Source organism: Camelus bactrianus, chromosome 10, assembly GCF_048773025.1.
Source record: "Camelus bactrianus isolate YW-2024 breed Bactrian camel chromosome 10, ASM4877302v1, whole genome shotgun sequence".
Taxonomy (NCBI): Eukaryota; Metazoa; Chordata; class Mammalia; order Artiodactyla; family Camelidae; genus Camelus; species Camelus bactrianus.
Window position 1 is genome coordinate 37,475,071 of NC_133548.1, and position 22,866 is coordinate 37,497,936.

At 40.2% G+C, this 22,866-nt stretch overlaps 1 long non-coding RNA gene across 1 annotated transcript in view; it reads right to left on the reverse strand.

Moving 5' to 3' along the window:
• LOC141578855 (uncharacterized) overlaps positions 1-18,597 on the reverse strand; it is a 260,746-nt gene extending 242,149 nt beyond the window's left edge. The window contains exon 1 of the long non-coding RNA XR_012509674.1: positions 18,558-18,597. This is a non-coding gene — a long non-coding RNA (uncharacterized LOC141578855). The remainder of the gene's footprint in view (positions 1-18,557) is intronic.
• Positions 18,598-22,866: the final 4,269 nt, after the last annotated feature.

The window sequence follows — 22,866 nt, forward strand, 5'->3', positions numbered from 1 at the left end:
ACTTTTCTGATAATTCCCTCTCCTCTATTTTCTGTCTTTTTTCTCTGGGACTCTTATTAAGTAAGTGCTAGACCCCTGTCTTTAATCTCTAAGTTTCTTTTCTATCCTAAGTTCCATCTCTGTCTTTTGTTTTCTCACTTTTATCTTCCAACCCTTTTACTGATTTTTTATTACTCTTTCTATATGTTTACTTTCTACAGTTTCCTTCTTTTGTGACTACTCTTATTCATGGCATCCTGTTCCTGTTCCAGAGGCAATAATTTCTCTTTTCTATCCAGGAAGATTGATATACACCTGCCTGACCCCAAAGATCATATTCTGATTATGACACTCTGCCTAAACAATTTTCTCTTTTTTCCTTTTTCTAAACAACTATCTTTTCTTGATTATTATCATAGTCTATTCCTTTGAGAACCTGGAATTAGTTGAAATTGCTTCCTGATGTAGATCATAAACAAAAGTGTATGCTACACAAGGGCAGGGACCACGTCTGTTCTATTTAACAATAAATACACTTAACATAATTCCTCGCATGAATAGGTGTCTTAAACTATTTGGCAAATGAATGAATGAATGGTGCAAGAACTGGAGTTTCCTGATTTCAATAAACAGCCAGGTAAGAGGAAAATAGACGCTTTCCAGGTCTTGTGTTGTCACAGCGATTCAGCAGCTCTTGACGTGATAAAACAACTTCCGAGTGAGTGTAGCCCTGTCCCCACAGCTGCCTAGTGGAAACGGAATCCTCTAAGAAATTGCAGAAGCAGGAGACACAAGGTGTTTAACAGGGCTGCCCAATGTGCTTATTTATAATGTTAACAAACCAAATTCCTGAGCAAGCTCGGAGGCCCTATTGGACCTGTCAGCCAGGAGAGACAGCTGTCGGTCAGGATTCATGGTGGGCACCTGCCTGCCCTGAGGGCCAGCCTGGGGGCGGGGGTGGTGGTGGAAGGGAGTGGGGAGATAACAGAGATAAATCTAAATTCATTCGGGAAGCAGTCACACTCGATGACATATTCACTGACTTCCTCAACAGCTCATTTGATAATGCTCTCTCTGCACTATTCATTTTTCTGAAAGATGAAAGCTGGCTGAGGATCTCATCTGCTCACTGATGCAGGGAAAGGATTTGAAATTAGCACATACACACACTCTCACACACACACACACACACACACACACACAACTGAAAGGGGGAGCAGGCAAGGGAAGGAGGAAACATTTTGATGACCAGTTTTGTGGTTGGTCCTGACACAGGAGACCCAGCAGCCTGGCGTGAGGTCACCTTTAATTAGTAATGCATTATAATTCAACAATATGCCAATGGGCAGATACAAGGCTCAGTGGAGAGGGGGCATCTACCATGATAATTAATTGCTTGAAGAATATGCTCTGCCTGCTAAGGGGCAGGTCATGTCTTCTTGCAACTGGAGAGGAGAGAGGTCAGACCACAGGGCCCAGTGCTATGCTCTTTCTCAGTGTGTCCTATGTCTCACTGTGCCCACGGCATACATAAATCACTGGGCATGTATGGAGAGCCAGAAGCTAGGCACAGCCCAGGGGTACAAGAGACAATGAGACACAGTCTGGGCTTTCTGGTACCACCTTCTCATAGAAAGACAACTCAGAAACACTGAACTCCAATGCTCACACATGTGGTTCAACAGGGTACTAGAGTGAAGGCTCTCCTTTGACAGCACTCGTTGGCCAGGAGGACTGACAACACTTTGTTTTAATTTGATGCTTTCACATGGCTTCTTAAATAAATGAATGTTTTGTCATAGCATACAAAGCGTACAAGCTTTGGAATCAGGCAAATCTGGGTTTGAATCCTGACTCTTCTATTTTATAGCAGTGTGACCATGAGCAATTAACTTTGTAAGTCTAGGTCACATGTTCCTCCATCGTAAAAGGGAGATACTAAAACCTAACTTTCAGGACTAAATGTTATGAGGATTGAACTCTAAGGTGCAGATGCCACGGTGGTCATTCTCCTGTCCTGCAAAGCAGGGGCCTGACTAAGAGTAGGAGGTGACCCAGAGGTGGGGCAGGATATGGAAGGAGAGTCACAGTGGTGGTGCTTGACACTTTAGGGCTTCGTTGGGGGGAAAAATGCACCAAAGTTTCGTGGCATGTAGCAGTTGCTTGTTCATGCTTGTTCAATGAATGAAATATGTTCTTCTTTGAATTCTGGGGAAATGCTCTTAAAAAGGCTCATCAATCCAAATCAAGCTAGAGCGAGACAGAGAGACAGAGAAATCAGATATAAAAGCAAACAGGACAGAAACGGAGAGAAGACAAAATTTAAGAGGAAGTAATCCCTTAGCAGTCTTTGAGCCAGAGTTTAGATGGCTGCAGCAACGTTTTATCAGGTTCCTAAAACCACTAATATGGAATAGTTACAAGTATTTAAAAGACCAAACGAGGAGCCTATGCTCAGTAGGCACTCTGTAAAATGTTACTTCCTCATTCAAGGTCACTTGGCAACCCCTGAGCTGACTCAGGGGACACTTTTCAAATGCACATGGAAAAACCATCACTGTGTTTCCAAGATAAAATACATCTACAAATATTCAGTTTTTTCTTCTCCTTGCCTTCACCATGGTATCTATCACCTTACACCAAAAATCTTATTTACTGGAAACCACAAATGCATTACGGGGCCAAGAAAAAGGAAGCATATCAGGAAAATGTTCATTGTTTTTCAAAAGACGAGTGCCGGCACTTAACAGTAACAATAAAAGCACCGAACAGTGGAAGGTGAGTGGAGAGCAGAGTAGAAGACACCAGCTCGCCCAGTGCAGAAACCACTTAATTTCAAGTCATCTCTGTCTTAACCTTATAATCAGATGGTTCTTCACCTCCCATGGGAGAGAGGGGGGCAATCCAAGAATTGTTTTTATACTGTTCTTTATTATTAGGAATTTTTAACCTAAATATATATGATATGAAGACTATTATGTCACAAACATTATATTTGTTGCTTTTGCTTCTTTGCTTTTTCTATTGCTAAGGGTGATGATTTTTGTTTTAAGAGCCTTATTTATAAGAATAGAAAGCTCTGCACTTTCTCAGAGGTGAAGCTGTTTTATTTTACAGGTATAGAAAGAGGACAGCACTCGCCTCTTAATTCTGGGTGCCTGCTCCACTCTCATGCTTCTCTTGGCAAACCACCCTTCCTATGTACGCACAGCCTTCTGACCTCGTAGTACCAGTTCACGTGACACTTAGGCGACCCACAGAGCTACCCCAGTGGGAGTGCTGGCCAGGATCTTCACGTTTTATTGTTCCAATTCCCAAGTGGAGGAAAGCAGTGGTGCAGGCCAGCTTCTGAACTGCATCCCTTGGGTTCCGTATTTATCCTGTCGTGCAGGTCTGGTGGCACATTCTGGCTGCTGGGGGCCTGGGCAGGGTACTGGTTTTCAGAGAAGGAACTTATAACGGGGAAATTATGATGGATAACTGGTGTTTCTAGTGATGTCTTTGTTATTTTAATTTTTTACTCATTTGAAAGGAATATATTATATTTTATTCTATTAGAAGTTGTCTTTAAGTTATATTTTATGTAAAACATGTCATCAGTGTTAAGAATGAACCAGTGCTCTTGATTTCTGTCTGTACTAGATGAAGAACTGCGTACACTTTTCCCTTTGCTGGTATGACCTTGGATTTCAGATTCTGATTATTACTGGATTACTGTTGACAGTATGTATCACCTAAAAACCATCTTCTCTCAGTATAAGTCTGTATATTCTATGTACTACACAAGTCTATACTTTGACTTTCTTTGTTAACAGCTACTCGTTTTATACTGTGACGTTTCAGTTCTTGAGTTTTTTATGTTATGGTTCATATCTTGGCTGAAGCACTTCCTCAAGTTACAATCACCACCGCACTTCACCACCCCACATGTTTTGTTTTTCCTCAGAGAAGTTCAAGAGTGGTTTCCCAGCTCAGCTCTTTCAGAATCAATATCTTTTTCTTGCATTCCTACATGGAAGAATTCTTAATTTGAAACTTAATTTCTTCTTCTTCTTAATTATAACAAATTATTAATTATAAATTATTAATTTGTTATAAATCCTCCAGTCACAATCCTAATTTGCTTTCTTATATTCTGTAGAAGTAACTTTTTGACTATTGGAATTTAGCGGATTTGTTTGTTTTTCTGTAAGTATCAGGCTAGCTTGTGTCATTTTCTTCCTTTTCTGATGACTGTTTTTCTTTCTATATGCGTTTTGTGCTTTGTTTACTCCTGAATTTTTTTAAAAGTCACCAGAATAAATCCAGATGTTTAATTGTTTTTATTCAGTTTGCCTGGTATACGGTGGGCCCCTTTAATCTAAAGACGGATTTCGTTACATCATGAATATATATGTTTTTTCTCTCTTGTTCTTCTGTTTACTCAATTCTACCCTCTTGGAATTACACTAGATATTTTGGACCTCCAGAATCTGCTTGCTTTGCTATGCCCCATCAAATTATTTCTTTTTCTCAGATAATTTTCTTAAATATATCTTCTATCCTTGTTATTAAGAATAGTTTTTTGGTTTTGTTTGCTTGTTTATTTTAACTTGAAGGACAAGACATTCCAACAGTTCACAGAGTAACCAAAGTACATGAACAAGATCATGAAGACATCAAAATTCTAAGGAGATAGTAATGAAATTGATGACCTATGGTCATCCACGATGATCTGGCTTGTAAAAAGAAGGCTGAAACTGGCTGGCAAAGAAGGACTTGGTGGGAAGAGAAAGAGGGTTTTTACCATATGTAGGTATGGACACCACAATAATGAATGACAATCCAGAATTCAGGGTACCCTCTTTTGGCAGTAATGGGTGCATATGCATTACTGAAATGTGAATCCTAAAAGGAGAACCAGTTCCCAAGACCAGACTGAAATGAATTCTGTTGACAAGGTGAAAAACGAATACAGTTGACCCTTGAACAGTACAGGTGTAGGAGTGCCAACCGTGCACAGTGGAAAATCCACATATAACTTTACAATCAGCCCTCCATATCCCCGGTTCCACACCCACAGATTCAACCAACTGCAGACAGTGTAGTACTATAGTACTACGCATTGAAAAAATTTGTGCATAATGGGCTAGTGAAGTTCAAACCTGTGTTGTTCAAGGGCCAGCTCTACATTTGAAATGCTCCACTTTCTGTATAAAAGGAAACAATATAGAGATGTTTTCGTCTTGTGCAAATAAATGACTCATCAATTTTGAAAATGCACTTTATGTCTTTAACACTTTGTCTGTCACCTTTCCCTAATTTCTAGCAGTGATGCTTGCTTTTCCTTTTTTTATTTATCCTATTGATTATTTTGAAAGGAATTTAGAAGGCAGGGAAGATGATCTAGCTACCATCAGATCTTGCAATTCTTTCTAATTTCCAGCTGTGGTTTCTAGGTATATTTTGCCAAAACTCATGGCAGAGAAGGGGGACAGGATTCCACATGGTATTAATGCTGACAAGAAAATAGAACTGGCTTGGGTTAAAGACCTTTTCCAGAGAGGTAAAAGTAAGTGATAAATTTAAGGTAGAGACAGAATAACAGGTCAGATTCAAGCAAGTTTCCAAATAAAAATTGGACCATGTGAGAGAGGCCCTGGGGTCAGGGTCAGTGACAGAGCAGAATCGAGGACAGCGGAGCCGGGAAGAACACATGGTGCCTAACCCTGCACTGTGTCTTCAGCTGCACTGCTGGCCCCTAGACCTCTTACAAAGCTGACAACACAGGAGTCACCCCGACTCCTCCCACCCCCTCTCCCACCCTCATTCAATTAACTGCTTGCTCTGATTGATCTCATTTCATAAACAATGAGAAAACCCACCCTCACCTTTCCCTAGCCTGTCGCCACTGTCCAGGCTACCCCAAATGACCTTCTTACTCCTTAGGGCCTTCTTATACCTAAAATGCAAATTATGTCTCCTTTCAGATTAAAACTGCATGTGACTTCCCCTAATCCTCAGGTATAGCCAAACTCTGCATGGGCTACCAGGCCTTGCTTCATACGGCTTCTCACTCACCACAGCCCCCATGCTCTCTGCTTCCCCTTTCTCTTCTTTCTTCTCCTAGACGGCTACCATCTGCCACCTTTGCCTCCAGGCCTACTCATAACCTATTTCCTCTGCCAAAACACTTTCTCATCTGTCTTTCTGAATGCAACCTTAGCTCTTCCTTGACCTTTAACTTTTTGTAAAATACACCTCTTGGTTTGTTTCTGTCCCACAGACAGCGCTCCAGAAAACTTACCCAAGGTGAGCTAAAGACGTAATGAATTTTAGTGGGTTTAATAGTCACCCCTAAAAAGGTATATCTATGTTCTTATCCCCAGAATCTATCAATGTCACCTTATTTGGAGAAAGGATTTTTGCAGATGTGATTAAGTTAAGGATTTGGGGATCATCCTGGATTATCCAGGTGGGCCCTAAATCCAATGACAAGTGTCCTTATAGAAGAGGAGAGGACAGAGACACACAGAGGAGAGAGCAGAGACAGAGACTGGTGTGCTGCAGCCACAAGCCAAGGAAACTGGCAACCACCAAATGCGGGAAGAGGAACACATGCGCTCTTTTCTAGAGCCTCTGTATGGAGTCTATACCTGGAGACATCTTGATTTTAGGCTTCTGTCCACCAAAACTCTGAGAGAATTAAGTTCTGCTGTTATAAGGCACAATATTTGGAATCCTTTGTTACAGCAGCACTAGGAAAATAATACTTGGTGTTTGGGTCATGGGTATGCATGGGCCTACTTCATCTGTGAGGGACATTCTTTTTGAATTTCATTTCATGCTGGTCTTTAAAGGGGAAGAGCCAGAACCCAATGTCTGACATTTTCTCTTTCCCTCATGCGTTTTTAAAGGCAATCTGAGCCTTCTGTCTTGGCACAAACCTTGGGTACTTATGCAATTGTATTGAGCTATTACCTTCTGTCTGTCTAAATCAATGGTTCATTCCAGCCTATTGGTTGGTATCTTACATTTCTTAAACTCGGCTCATTCTCTCTGCCCCTCTCCCACTCTGCTTCTCTTTCTCTGTCTCATCTCCACCCTTCTCACACTTGAGCAGTTTCCTTGAAATTAAAGTACACAAGCAGTGTGCCCTGTCTAAAGTGGAGAGCCAAATTTCATTACCACTTGGAGCACTTTAAATCAATATTTGGGCATTTAATGATTTTGCTCATTTTATTTGAATATATTAGAGAAGTCTGATAGGCCTATTAGGGTCCCTGTGATTAACATCTTCGAATCAGCAAAAGGTGCCAATTTAAAAAAATCGGCTTGTTTTGAGGACACCATAAAAATCTACATAATTTCACAATTATTTTATCATTTTGAATATATATTAAAAAGTAGTTTTCCGTGTTTAATTAGAAGATATAGTCAACATATTTTAAAGTAAGCTACCTCCTCTACATACTCAGAGCTGAAAGGAAGAAATATTTGGGGCTGGCTCCAATTTGTAAACTAACTTCACATCATATTTCTGCCCAAGGCACACATGACCCTCAATCATCCTATGTGCCCCGTCTCATTAGGAGCAGATTTACAACTAATCGGATGAACTAGAATCTCCCCTACAGCCTCTGGATAGAGACACCACAATTAATGAAGAGGCTGTGTCTTCAAAACGCAGTAGCTTCTTTAAAACCTTAACCCTAGAGGCAGAAATCCTAAATGCATGCTACAAGGCCCAGGCTTAGCCATCATTCTGCCGCCTTCCTGCAAGAATTAGAATTTGAAAAGATGGATGTAACCTACCCATTTCACCCTTATTAGCCTCCCTCAGTCAGGGCCCATGATACAGTCATGTCTGTCAAGCGTAGGCTTGTAATGAAGTATGAAGACACTGAATGGTTGTCACTAGCAGCTGTCTTGCCTTTTGTTCAAAGAGGCTTGGATAAGTCTGGTTAGGGCATCAACAAAGCCAGCTGACCAACTGATCAGTGAGGAGATTTGGGTCAAACCTTACAGCTAGGACAGGGCACTGACCTGGTATGACACCGATGTTGAGAACTAGAAAATACCATAAGGAAATACAAAGGGGTATTTAATCATTTAATGCTGACAAGAAAGATACAGAACTGGAAATAGGAAACAAGCACTGGGCAGAACTGGAGCTGAACATCAACAAAGGCTGGGAGAGGTGGTTGCAGGTCTGAGCAGTGCCACCTCACGGGCAGTGAGAACATAATGTGTGGGTTGGTTATGCTTACTTAATGATCTAGGCAGATAACAGAAGCAGGTAAATCTCACTCAACTGGTGTCATCTCAGGTCCTGGTCCTCATTCATCATCTCCATTCTTCCCCTAATATTGGACTATAATTCACATCATACCTGGCCCTAATTTCCTTGCCAACCCTTTCAGTTTGTTTCACAAGCCAACTTCCTTTTCCCAGTTTGAACCTTATTTCTTCTGTTATTTGATTTCTGCTCCTGAGCCTCCTGTACCTCAGTACCTTCTTGTAAAGTCCAAACATGACAGTATCAGCCATGACAGTACAGAAGAGTGATACATTCATATAAACACTCAGGGCAACAGGAAAACAGAGGGAACTGGGAGCTGCCATGAGATCATTCTGAGAGGATGAGGGAAGAACCAGGAGGCAGACCCAGCAGGCAGAGGAGCTTCAGGTGAGCAGGTGAAGCAGTGTCCAAAAGGTTTCATGTCTGGCTCAGTTATTGGTGTCTATGTGCTAGTAACAGATTGAGCTAGCCAGGAATTTAGAAAACTCCAAGCATTAATAGAGCAGAGCAAGGCAATTAGGATGATAGGCAAGTAGCCAAGGAATCTTCTGGGAAAGAGATGAGAGACAGAGCTGAGAAGGAAGAGTCATAGAGCTCCCTCAGTAAAGAGAAGACCTTGTAGGGTTGTGATGCCTCCAACCTCCCTTGATTTTCAGTTCCCTCACTAGCTAACAACCCTTGCCCATCTCTGAGCAGAGGACATATCAGCCAGTGCTTACTTAACTATATCAGAAAGACCACTTTACACGAAGGAATAAGATCAACATTCTAAGCCTGGATAGCACCGTGGACTCGGGCCTCTGTGCAGACCTACCCATCTCTTCCCAAATCTGCTATACTAAAAACTATTTCCTAACCCGAATTACATTTTCCAAATGTCTTATTTAAATCACAGACACCCATTGGTGAAAGTATAAAATTGAATTCCATTATCATAGGCACTTCTATGTTCCTAGCAGCATTATTTACAATTGCCAAGATATGGAAGCAACCTAAGTGTCTATTAACAGAAGACTGGATAAAGAAAATGTGGTGTATATATACATGTTAATGGAATACTACTCAACCAAAAAAGGAATGAAATTTTGCCATTTACAGCAACACGAATAGACTTGGAGGGAATTATGCTAAGTAAAATAAATCAGGCAGAGAAAGATAAACTGGTATCACTTACATGTGGAATCTAAAAAATTCAACAAACTAGTGAATATAACAAAAAAGAGGCAGACTCACAGATAGAACAAACTAGTGGGTAACAGTTTGGGAAAAGTTGTATAGGGGTGGATGAGTGGATGTATTGTACAATGTGGGGAACATAGCCAATATTTTGTAATAACTGTAAATGAAATGTAACCTTTAAAATTATGTTTAGGAAATAGTCCTCTATTCTTATTATAGGCTGGTTATTGATTATTTCCACTGACATTGGGCATATGTAACTTCCCCAAGATCACACAGATAGCAGCACTTCAATTTGAATGAAATTTTGTCTTAGATCACACCTAAGATCTATATTATGTGTGAAGGAAGACACTGTCTCTGATTTTGAGATGGTCATATTCTAGTGATAAAAACAGATAACAATTATAATACACTATAATGATTCTATAATAAAGATTGTGCATTTTGAAAGAGAAGGTATATTTCTTGTTCATCTCTTGGTACCAGTATCTCCAGTACTCAAGTTAATATTTTTTGCTTCCAAAAATGTAATAGAAACACAGAAGGGAATGCTTACTCTGCCTATGCTTAAGGTAGATGATGGAGGTAGAAATGTAGTCAGAGTATGTGACTATATATACTGTAAATCCTAAAGCAACCACAAAGAGGCATATCCAATAAACAAATAATGGAGATAAAGTGAATCATTAAAAAAATTCGAGCTATCCCAAAATAGGCAAGAAAAAAATACAAAGGAATCAAATAACAAATATAAAATTGAATAGGAAATAAGCAGTAAGATGGTAAAATTAATTCAAGAATATTGATATTTATATTAAATATAAGTGATCAAAATCAAATTATAATACTGGATAAAAAATCAAGGAACAACTGTATGATATCTACCTAAAACACAGAGCCACAGATATTGCAAAAGTAGAAGGATAGAAAAAGATATACCATGCAAGCACTAATCAAAAGAAAGCTGGCTATGTCAGTATCAGGAAAGGTAGACTTCAAACAAAGAATATGACCAGGGATAAAGAGGAATACTAAATCATGATTAAAATGTCAATTTACCAAGAAGACATATGAATGCCAAATCAGTATCCATCAAACAACTGGGCTTTAGAACATAAAGAAATAACTGACAGACCTAAAAGTATAAAAATATAAATTGAAATCTACAATTATAGCTGGAGATTTCAATATTCCTTGTTCAGTAATAGACATAATTAGTAGGCATAAAATCTGTAAGGATATAGAAAACGCAAACAATTCTATCAACCTACTTGATCTAACTGACATTTATATAGAACATTCCACCAAACAACAGTAGGATACATATTCTTTTCCAGTGCACATGAACATTCACCAAGATTTAGGGCCCATATTCTGGGCCCTAAAGCAAACCTTAACACATTTAAAAGAATTAAAATCACACTAACTATGCTTCATAGCAAAGAAATAAATTAAATTAGAGAAGATATCTTAAATAAATTAAATAACAGGAAGATATCTTCATAATATTCAAATACTTGGAAATTAAACAATCTCTTTCTAAATAACATGGGTCAATGAGGAAGTTTTCAAGAGTAATTAGAAAATATTTTGAATTGAATGAAAATAAAAACACAACATATCAATATTTGTATTATATAGTTAAGTAGTGTTTAGAGCAGAAGTGTACAAACTACAGTAGTATACCCCTCAAGCTAATATTTCTTTTTTCATTTTTAAATGGTTGGAGGAAGGAAAAGAAGAAGAAAGAGGAGGAGGAAGAGGAGAAAAGGGGATGGAAACTATTCAACAGGGGTCCTATATAGCCTGTGAAGTCTAAAATATTTACTGTTTGGCTTTTTACACAAAACATTGCCCAACCCCTTGTTCAGAGGGAAATGAATGCAACAAATACATATATTAGAAATCAAGAAAGTTCTCAAGTCAATAATCTAAGTTTCAATCTCAAGAAGTTAATAAAAGAAGAGTAAAACTCAAAAAATGCAAAAAGTATATAATAAAGATAAAAGTAGATGTAATCAATATCAAAAAAGAAAAACTGTAGCGAAAGTCAGTAAAACCAAAGACTGGTTCTATGAAAAGATCATTAAGTCAATAAACCTTTTGGCAGACTAATCAAAAGAGATAGAGAGAAGGCACAAATGACTAATGTTAAGAAAAAGAGGACAAACCTACAAATATTAAAAAGATAAATTATGAAAATTTATAAATTTGAGAATTTAGGTCAAATGGACACATTCCTTGAAAGACACAAATTACCAAACTCACTCAAGAATTACATCTATAGTTAAATTTCACTTTAATTCCAACCAAAAGTCTAGAATGATTTCTAGACAACTTGACATGCTAAATCTAAAATTTATATAGAAAAACAGACTTTAGAGTCAGACTACTGCCTGCTTTTTGAATGTTGGCTTCAATCCTTGCAAACTTCAGCAGACTGAGAGTTATTTAAGCAAAACTCCACCCTTGTTGGCAGTCCATTATTTTGTTTACATGTCTACCCTTCTGTTTGGTGGCCCTATCCCTGGTTCCCAGGTAAATCTTAAGACTGTAATCTCATTCCTTATATCACTGTTTGGTTTACAGGTGAGCAAGGAATCCCATACAGCCTAAGAGGTATGAGTAGGCTTCTATGGGTGACTTATTAAAGGCTTCCTTGTTGATAAAAAGAGACATATCCCTTCCTTTGTTAGATATGTTCTGGATGAATGTGAGACCTGGAACTACAGTTCTCATGAAATGAGTTAGTCTGAGGAAGGGTTTGACAAACAGGAAGATAGAACAAAAAGGTGGAAAAAGCATGTATCATAGACGAAGTTGTTAACCTGCTGAATTACCCAGTCCTGTGAAACCACCATTTGGAGGAACTTGATGTTATATGAGAAAATAAATCATCCTAACTTTTAAAATCATCTTACTCTTGAGTTTCTTGCAATCAAAGGCATCCTAACTGATAAAACCATGTCTTTAGATAAGCTAATTGCTCTGTGCTTCAGCTTCCTCATTTCTAAATTAAGAATAATAGCAATAATATCTACCTCGTAGAGTATTTAGGCAGATTAAATGAGATAATGCAAGTATATAGTACAATGTCTAGCAATTACTCAATACATGCTGGCTGCAATTATCATTAGTATTAGTGTTAGTATTAGTATATGGGCTCTCTTCTTTGAAAATGGGGAAAACTCATAACTAAAATGAAGAGATTTAATTCAATCAACAAATACATACTGGCTTCCTGCTGTATGTCAAGCTGGGACACAATGACCGTGAATGAGTCCTGCCTTCCAAAGCTCACAGACTAGAGGGGAATAGGGCCAAGAAAAGAGGCAATTATGGTATAGTACTTTAGCAATTTACAGTTGCTTTGACTGGTTAAGTGTAGGGTGCCAAGTTTACAAAGAGAAAGAGCCTTTAACCATGGCTTTGGTGGAGTGTTAAGTCAGTAAGACTTATTGGAAGAGGCAGCATATAAGTTAGGACCTGGAGACCTTGAATGAAATATCCACATGAAGGGGAGCCAGTAGGGTATCTGGAAGGTGTTCAAGGCAGAGGGAAAAACATAAACAAAGGTTGGGAGCCAGGGAACAGCACAAAGCATTCAGGGAACTCTAAAGCAGTGTGGCTAAGTCATAGATTGTCAGGCTGAGAGGTGGAGGAGCACATCGAGGACACTCATGTAAGGTCTCTCTAAGCAATGAAAAGAAGGAACCCGCAGGCTCCTTGGAAAGGTTTCTAATTTAGAAACCAGCATAAAGTAGGTCTTAGTAATGAAAACTGTGCTGCTTCTGGTTCATATCTCTAAATATGAATTTGACCTGTTATTTATTTAAGATACGAAGCTCTTGCCCATAGATCAAAGACCTCAGTTTAAAAAAAACATAAAATCTGGCTCAAGTTAAGATTGGAACTTTTAAAGTGGGGCAAGTTATAAATTAACAAGTTTCCTACTGTATGCATGGATTGGAGGCTTATACTGAATTAGGTCACAGACCTGGACCAGACTAATTGGCCTTGATATTCTGGGTCCCCAAGCTATGACAGATATTCTGGGAAAGGCAGAGAGGGAGGCTGGGAAAATGGGCAAGTAGTAAGGTCTGGACAGAGGTAACCAAATTTAGAGACAATCAGTTTGGAAAGGCTCTCAGAGATGCTCTGGTCAGAGTTCTCAAACTTCTAACAATACGCAATCTTTCTTCAAATGTTCAAGCTTATTTTGGTAGATTGCAAAAATGGTCAAAAATTTGTCTAATCAATTCTTGCATGCATGCCTTTTATATTTTGACTTTACAGCTTTTCCTATCAAGAGAGTGTCTGTGTCTCCACTCCTTAAATCTAAGTTTGGCCCTGTGCTTTGTTTTGATCAAAGGAATATTGGCAAACATGATGCAAGCAGATGCTTGGAAAGCATTTGCTCATTGCAATTTATTCCATTTTTTCTGCTTTTGGGGACCCTAAAATCACCATGTAAATAATCCCAGGCTAATCTTCCAGAGGAAAACAGGCCACTTAAATAAAGGTTCAAACACCTCAGCCATCCCAGGCAAGGCTGTCTTAAACTTACCGTCACCAGCTGCCCTCAGTCTCATGAATGAGCCCTGACAAGACAACAAGAAACACCACCCAGCTGAGCTCAGGAAAAATTGCTGACCTTTAGAATCATGAATGAAACAAACTGCTACTGTTTTAAGCCACTATGCTTTAGCATATTTCGTTATGCAGAAAAAGCTAACTGGTACATTCACTAAAAATTTCCACATCAAAAAACAGGTGAAACAAGACCTGATGATTGAAGTAATAATGAAAGAAATGGAGCTTTGGTCACTGTCTTCCCAAAAGCCAGGAACACCTCCCTCTCCCCCAGGAGTCACTAAAGAGGGTCTGCAGAATCATTAGATCCCCGAATAAGACTTTGCTGTGTTTGTTCAAGTCCAATGCCTATTTTATAGATTAGGACACTGAGGGGTGACCCTAATTGGCTTAAGTCAATCAGAACACAATGTCTGGCCATGGTTTCTAGGTGACTACATAAAAACAAATTAGACCAATGAGACCCTTATGCTGAGAGGATGTAAGATGAGGATCAATTTCAGCCATCCATGAGAAACAAGCCTACCTAACGATGGAGTAATCACAGCATACGGCAGAGAGGAAAGATGAAGAGAAAAGTCAAATCCGAAAGACATCATATGGGCTCAGCTGAAGCTAAGCAAGATATGCCTTTAGACTTTCCAGTCATATGATGAAAAAATTCCCCTTTGTTGATTAAGCCAGTATGAGCAGTATTTTCTGTCACTTATAACCAAGATCCCTAATTGACTTGAATATACTTATTCAAGTTCACTTGGATGGTCAGTGCCTAAACTGAGACTCTAGACACTTGATTCCAAATCTTTCTCCCTCACTCTCCAACAGGACAGGATAAAATGTAACAACACTTCCATCCTTTGTGTGCCTTACTGAAGAGGACAGAGATCTGGAAATTTTTTCACACGAAGAAGGAAGAAATAGAGATCAAACAGAAAGAATCTTAGAGTGGCGCACCTGGAGTCAGAAATCTGTGGAAATCCACAAGGGTGAACCGGCAGCATAAGGAGATATGTCAGCAGGTAGAAAGAGTAACTTGAAGCTAAGTCTAAGCAGTTAGACTGAGCCATTAAATTATGGTTCTTTAAATACCTCTGGGATCAGAATTGGTCTTAGGATGTGGGTGGGAGGTAGGAAGCTTAGCTCTTTGTGGGATTTAGGTGATCTTAGGAAATAGTGGCTGCACAGGACAGGAAGCCAGGCTGACTATTAACACAAAGGAGACATGAACATGACATGTAGAACTGGGTTACCAGCCTGAGATGTCAAAACTCAGACCAGAGCTCTCTCTCTCTGATATGAGCCCATACCACAGTTGGACAAATGCATGTGCTATCTAATCATCAGAAAGTAAAAATAGGCCTTTCCTTCTTCTACTTGTTTGCAAATTGAAAGTCTAACAACTTTACCACTCAACTGCTTGATGATTAGTAGGCGGTAATTTAAACTATACACATTATGCTAAGTATCCTTGTATTAATTCAGTCTGAGTGAGTTTTTATAAAATGCTTTGTTCTGCTCAATAAAGTTAATTATATGTTCTATGTTTCATAACTGAGTGTCTTGATTTTTTAAAACATAATGGCAGCTTCAATTGCGTTTCCTTATAAACTCAGATGTGTAACAAAAAGCAACCCATATAAGGAAGCAGAGCTGGCCACCCCCCATCACGCGGACCCACCACCCCCAAAGGCTTTACAGAGGTAGGGAATGTCCTATATGTTTGTAAGGGGCTGGCTGTACCCAAGAGATCCCAGAGCCAAAGCCCTGAGCAAACAGGACCCTAGGAAGCCTTTCTAATGTGGAAGGGGAAGATGAGATCTGGTCAAGGAACCAAAGCATAAGCATCCAGGGTCGTTTCTAGTGGGCTCTGAGAACAAGAGGTTAAGAGGTGGCACTTGGCAAATATATAAGCAATTCCACAACACAGGCTGTTCTGGGAAGTGTAGTTACTGATGAAACTCATGGATCCGGTGCAGATTCTCTCTCAGACAAGAAGGGGTATGTGCTACACCCACACTGAATCTAAGATCCCAAAAAGGTATGAAGGAGAAATATCACTTATATGAAGGTTATAAAAGAAATGTGAATTCTTAGCCATTACTGAGCACTTATTCTAAGCACTGTACATGTATCAACCCATTTAATCCTCCTCAGAATCCTATGAGGTAGGTATTATTAGGTAACTTTGGCATAGAGCCAGGTAGCTAGTACATGGAGTCAAGAGGAAGAGTCAGAATCCTGAGGAGATAGTGAAATCAGAGTCAGGCCATCATTACAAAGACACAGGACAGAAACAGCACAGCTAAACATTCCCCATAGCTCCCCAGAGATCACAGGGAAGTGGGAGAGCTAAAGGCAGAGGTGGGGGAAGCAGAACCCAAATGGGTTTTCAGAGTGGATCTGCTTTCTTTGCATTGAGCACAGGTGGTTTCAGACACATGCAGGAAGAAAGCTATTAAGGAGTCAATAGATGTTGGTAAAGAACAAGAAAACATATGACTCAGAAAATGAAAAGGGAGACGTGAAAGTTGTTATATGTCTCATTTTTATAATAATAACCTAATAGTGTATTTTTCACTTGATCAACACAGTCCATATTTGGTGCATCAGTTTATTTAATTAATGTTATGATCACATTCTACTCAGCACAGGGTTTGGCACATGGTAGAAACTGAATAAATACTTGTTAAATAAATAACTTGATTGATGGTTATTTCTAAAAATAACTTACAGGTGCACTGCTGGATACAGTTTGGCTTAGTGGAAAGATGATAGAATTGATAGAACAGTATTCAAATATAGATTCCAACATTTTTTTGCCCATGTGCTATTGGACAAGCCACCTCACCTCTCTGAGGCTCATTTTTTGCAACAGTAAATGGCATAATAATAAACATTAAGCTTACCCTCCAACCTGTTTCTAAGATCAAGTGAGATAATGCATCTGAAAGCATTTTAGAAACTATAAAATACCATTTCCATGTTAGGTTCCATTAACCTAATTAACCTTCCTGTTTACAAATACATTGCCTTTTGACAGTTAATATTTCACTTGATTTGTCCATTGGCAATGACATTCAGAGTAGAGCTACAATTCACCAGCCTGGGGTGGCTACACACCAGCTACTGCTTCCTGAAACATTTGTGGTAGAAATAGCCCTGGCCAGGCACTCCGGAAATCCAGGATTTTAACCCAGGGCTCTTCCATTCAACTTGTGTGTGACCATAAACAAGTTAATAAAATCTCTGAAGCTCAAGTTTCATCCCTCAAAAATAAAGGTGAGAAAGATATCTGCCTTATTCACCTTACAGGATTCTGGGGAGGAAAGGAGGACAGCAGAAAACACAAGTGTTAAAACGTATCTCTTACCTCCTCTGAATCAGCCAGTATGTAAAGCCATAACACCCCTAAGGTCAGCTGCGGGCACTGGGAGAAGCAGGGACAAAAACAACTGGACTCAAACGATCAATAAATGTTTTGAACACCTCTGAGTTCTCAAATTCCAAGGAGGAAAATGAAGATGCATTTCACAGAGGAAAGAGGTACCATAAGTAATCCAAAATATTAGGTAATCCCCCTTACCACCTACTGAAGCATTCTTTGTCTAGATGCAACACACATATGCTGACCTATGAAGTGTTGGTATCAGATTCTCGGGGGCACATTTTCACTTGTATTTTCGGTAATCCTCCCAATAAGCCAGGGAGATCAATGTTCTAGACCTATTTACGAGGGAAACAGCTTCAGAAAACGTAAATGCCCTGCATCAGGTTCACAGTCTCCAGGGTGATGGGGAAAGTTAGGTGCCAACATCCAAGCCGGGAGTGGAGGGAGGCACACAGCTCTCTTGGCTCTCCCTTTCCAAGCCTCAGTCTACCCATCCATAACAGTGGACATGAGGGGCTTTTGCTCATGACTGTGGTGGCCTGTGATGTCGAGAAAGCAGCAGCCTTGTTTCTATTCTGTTCATATGAAGAACTCTCTGAATGATTTACACCTAAAGCCTTTTTCTTCTCTTTATCCCTCTTTGAGCTTATTTTTAGATATTTGTCCATTTGGTTATAGGTTTTATTGAGAGCTGACTTTATCAATCATGCCTTGCAAACCCAGGGAAAAAAGACAGACTGAATGTTCACACAATTCTTTTCTTCAAGGAGAAACTCCTTTTTCCTTCACTTTCTAAGGGGAAAAAAAGTAGTTTTAACCACTAATCATAACTAATGGAAGATGCACTCTGCTGTTTCTGACTACAATGACTGGAGGCAGACCCCAGGGAAGTCAATATTAGATCAATTTGCAGATAGAGGTTGGGGAAGGTGTAAAAAGCTCCCAGGGTAGGTCCATTGTAGAGCCCTGTGAGGGCTGCACTTGACCGAAAAACATTTAAATCTATTTTCTTTTGACCTCAGAGAACTCTTAAGTAAAGGCGTGGGGGGGAGTCTTTTGCAACAGGTCTGGTGTTTTGACATTCATTTCCCAGGGCACAGGCTCTTTCTGAAGGAGGAGAGGGCAAACACTTACAGTTAATGGAAGCCATGCTGGGCAATTGGTGTCATCAGAATCCACGGCTGAGCTCAGAGGCAGGGCTAAAAAATTAAAGGGGACACTAAGGGTTGGTACGAGGCTGCACCCCCAGTGAGCCAGGAGAAGAAAATGAGAGGTGTGGATGACCTAAGCCAAAGACGTTACCCAGAAAGCGGAAGGAGCCCTCAAAAGCAGATGAGGACTTTGGCTTCTAATTGCAGCTAGAATTTAATGAGCACTCAGTATGTGCCTGGCACTGGAGAAAGACAGTGTGTTGTACCTCAGTCTCCCAGCAACCCCATGTGGCAGATGTTATTGCTATCCCCATCTTAAAGATAAGGAAACTGAGACCAAGAGAACTGAAGTAAAGAGCCAGCTTACAGAACCAGAGAATAACAGAAATGGGACTTAACTATGGACCTGAACTTAACACCCATGCTTTTAATCATTATGTTATCCTGCTTTCCTGCTTTGTTACTAACTCATTGTGCACAAGGAGCGAGATTTAGCTTCTCTGAGCTTCACTTTTCTAGGTTTTATGCAACTTACAGGTCTGTGATGGTTAGTTTTATGCGTCAACTTGACTGGGCCATGGAGCGTCAAGATTAAACACTATTTTGGGGTGTATCTGGGAGGGCATTTCCCAATGAGATTAGAATTTGAATTGGTGGACTCCATAAAGTAGATTGCCCTCCCCAGTGTGAGATGCATCACCCAGTCCACTGAGGGCCTGAACAGAACAAAAAGAGGAGGAAGGAAGGATTTGTTGCCTTCCTGCCTGCCTGATTGAGCTGGGACGTAGGTCTTCTGCCCTTGGATTGGAATTTATGTGATCAGATCCTCTGGCTCTCAGGCCTTCAGGCTCAGATGGAATTACACCATTGGCTTTCCTGGGTCTCCAGCTTGCAGATGGCAGATTGTATGACTTCTCAGACTCTATAACTGTAGGAACCAAGTGCTCAAATTCTCTCTCTCCCCGTATCTGTATCTATATACCTACATCTATATTCTTTGTCTATCTATATATTCTATATTATCTATATATTCTATATTTGTACAATCTATACAGATACAGCTATAAGGATATAGATGTGTTCTGTTCCTCTGGAGAACCTGACTTGCCTCAGTCATCTGCAGGCTGAATGCTGAAATCCTACTGAGGACCCACTGGGCTAGGATTTCTCTCCTGCTGGAAGATGGGAATACTTGGGGTGCGAATGAGTGTAGACATAGGGGACCTGTTGTCTGGTTGCCCAATGTCTACCTCTGGTCAACTGTTTCTCCCGTATTATGTTGTCTATAAATTAAATCTCCAAAGACATAGTCTAATTCCAGTTCAAAGAAATTTAAGCTATTTAACTGAACACTCTTGAATGTTGGTAAGAAGACAATATAAGAACTTAATCGCAAAGGATGAGAGCCTAGTCTCCCAGGTTCCTTGAGGCACTTAGAAATGGAAAGAAAGCAGATAAGGATCCAGATGAGTATCTGAGGGCATTGTTTTTGTGGATGGAAACAAGAAGCAACATGGTATAGTGGTTAAGTACTCAGTTTTGTGGATTCAGTCAAACCTGAGTTCAAATCCCCATTCCATCCATTACTTAATGGGCAAATTATTAAATCTAGTTAGGCCTCAGTTTCTTCATCTCTAAAAGAGATGTCTGTGAATAAGACTTGACTCCTAGAGATTTGTGAAGATGCAGGAATGAGGCATATACTGGCTTAGCCTAGCATACACAAATGTTAGTCATTATTGTCACCTCTGGTGAAATAAAATTCGTATTTTATGCCAAGACAAGAAAAATTAAACAAAAATTTTCTCTGCCTGTTTGGGTCTCCTCCCTCTCCTTTAGTGTGCGTTGTGCACCTGCACTAACCAGACCTCCTTAGGAGATAATCTTCCTTCTTAGTCTTGTAAGGAGTCACAATGACCCACTACTTGCATTGTATGTGTAGATCTGGACGGTGTAAACTGTCAATACATCATTTGACGTATAACTCTTTGTCTCAAAAACTTCTGCAACTGTGCTTTGACCTCTGACAGCCCTCAGAGCTTTCTGAAAGACTGTCTCCCAGATTGTAACCCTCAGGTTGGCTCAAATAAAATTTTCCATTTCTTTCTTAGATCAACTATTGACTAACACCTCCTTAAGGGCAGGTAAAGTGGTTTTGGAGAAGGAAACAGCATTTGATGTGTTGAGAGCATCTGCAACAGAATGGTGGTAAACTTAGCAGAGAAAGCCCTATCAGAGCATTTGGGGCAGCTTAGCATCTATGGCCCCATTCTGCAAGGAGAAAAGGCTGGGTGATCCCGGCCGTGTTTGCCTTGCTTTCAGTGAGCACTTCTGGCGCTTGAGCAGAGCAGCCTAGAGTAACAGAAGATCCAGAGACGCAAAGGACAACACTGGAGGGGCTGGGATGGAGGTGGGGTAGGGACAGGACCTGCTAGTGGATCAAGTGAACCCCAACTAGCATTACAGGATGAGAGAACTTTGGAACACAGCCCACTCTGTGGAGAAAAGGCAGCACAAGGTGGACCTGCAGGATTGCTTGTCAATGCAAACATCAGAAAAGGGCTTATTCTCATGTACTATAGACTGTGCAGAAGGGTTTTCTCCTCTATATCCACTCTCCCTATTCTATAGCAGCTTTAAAGTTTGGATAGGATTGACTCTTCCCCAGCACCAGGTGTGGGGCCTGATTAATCTAAGCTGAGGATCAGCAAATTCTCCTGTAAAGCGTGAGATAGTAAGTATGTTAGGTCTTGTGAGCCAGAAAGTTGCAACTACTCAACTCTGCTACCGCATCACGGAAACAGCCACTGACAACAGGTAAACAAAGGGTCTGGCTGTGTTCCAACAAAACTTTATTTATAAAAGCAGGCAGTGGGATGAATTTGGACTGTGGCCATTGTCTGCTAGTCTAAGTCAATCAAGGTAACCCCATCCATCCTCTTCCAAAATGATGCCTCAACCACATGAGGCATTACTTTCTGGTGGCTACAAGGACCAGCTCTGGAATGGTCTAATCAGAGTGAGTATCAGTAATTCAGTTCGGCAGTTGGCATGGGGTGTGGTAGCGGTGAGGGGGAGGGGGAAGAGGGGCAATGCACTGTTTCTCCCTGTCCATGAGTAAGAAAATGATCATCAGGAAAGCCAGGCTGAAAAAGAAGCCAGTAAATAGACAAGGAAAAAGCTAGGGTACATCAGGGAAACCAGACTGAAAGGTTTGATTAAACAATGCCTGAAGCCTGCCCCACATGTTGGATTCATAACGATGAAAGCAAATAAATTCCCATTTAAAAGTCTTTTTGAGTTAGATTTACTAGTACTATCAACCTAAAGCATCCTAACATACAAACTGGAGGTCCTATTAACTAACTAATGGAAGGAAAAGAAGACTGCTTTTCCAGCAATTAAAATAAAACAATAAAACACTAAAATGTGTGATGGCTAATTTTATGTGTCAAGCTGACTATGCCACGGGATGCGCAGATATTTGGTGAAACATTATTTCAGGGGGTGTGTGTCAGAGTGTTTTGATTAAGATTAACACTTGAATTGGTAGACTGAGTAAAGCAGATGTGGGTGGGCCTCATCCAGTCAGCTGATGGCATGAAAATAATAAAAGATTGAAAAAGAAAGAATTCTCTCTCTCTGCTCGACTGCCTCCCAAGTGGGACACTGACTGGTCTTCTCCTGTCTTCAGATTTGGACTCAGACTGGAACTGACACCATTGGCTCTCCTAGTTCTCATGCCTTGGACTTGGTTTGAAAGTTTATATCATCAGTTCTGCTACTAAGGACGTTGGACCCAGACTGGGACTGAATCATCAGCTCTTCTGGGTCTGGACTTCTCAGCCTCCATTCATCGTGTGAGCCAGTTCCTTGCAGTAAATCATAAATGTATCCTGTTGGTTCTGTTTCTCCGGAGAACCTTGACTACTGCAAGATGGAGCTGCTTTTGATGCAGCTCAGGTTAGGAAATCAAAGTGCACTGGGCTCCTCCCACCTCCTGCACATGCCCACGGTTCCCGAGGCATCTCCCCCGTCACTTCAAGTTCTAAAAGCACGCTTTGAAAACAAGAAGCTAAAATCATCTCTGTAGGGCCTTTGTTTTAGAAGATATCTCTGAGAGAAGGAAACTTTGTTAAATCACAGAGGTTCTGACCCGCATTTCTTCCATATGTTCTGACTTGCTGTGGGAGTCCCTCCGTGGACCTCTATTTTCTCGCTTGTAAAATAATCATCTTGGATGAAATGAGCATCAGAAAAGCTCTCCTCCCACTGTACCCAATATCAGAGTA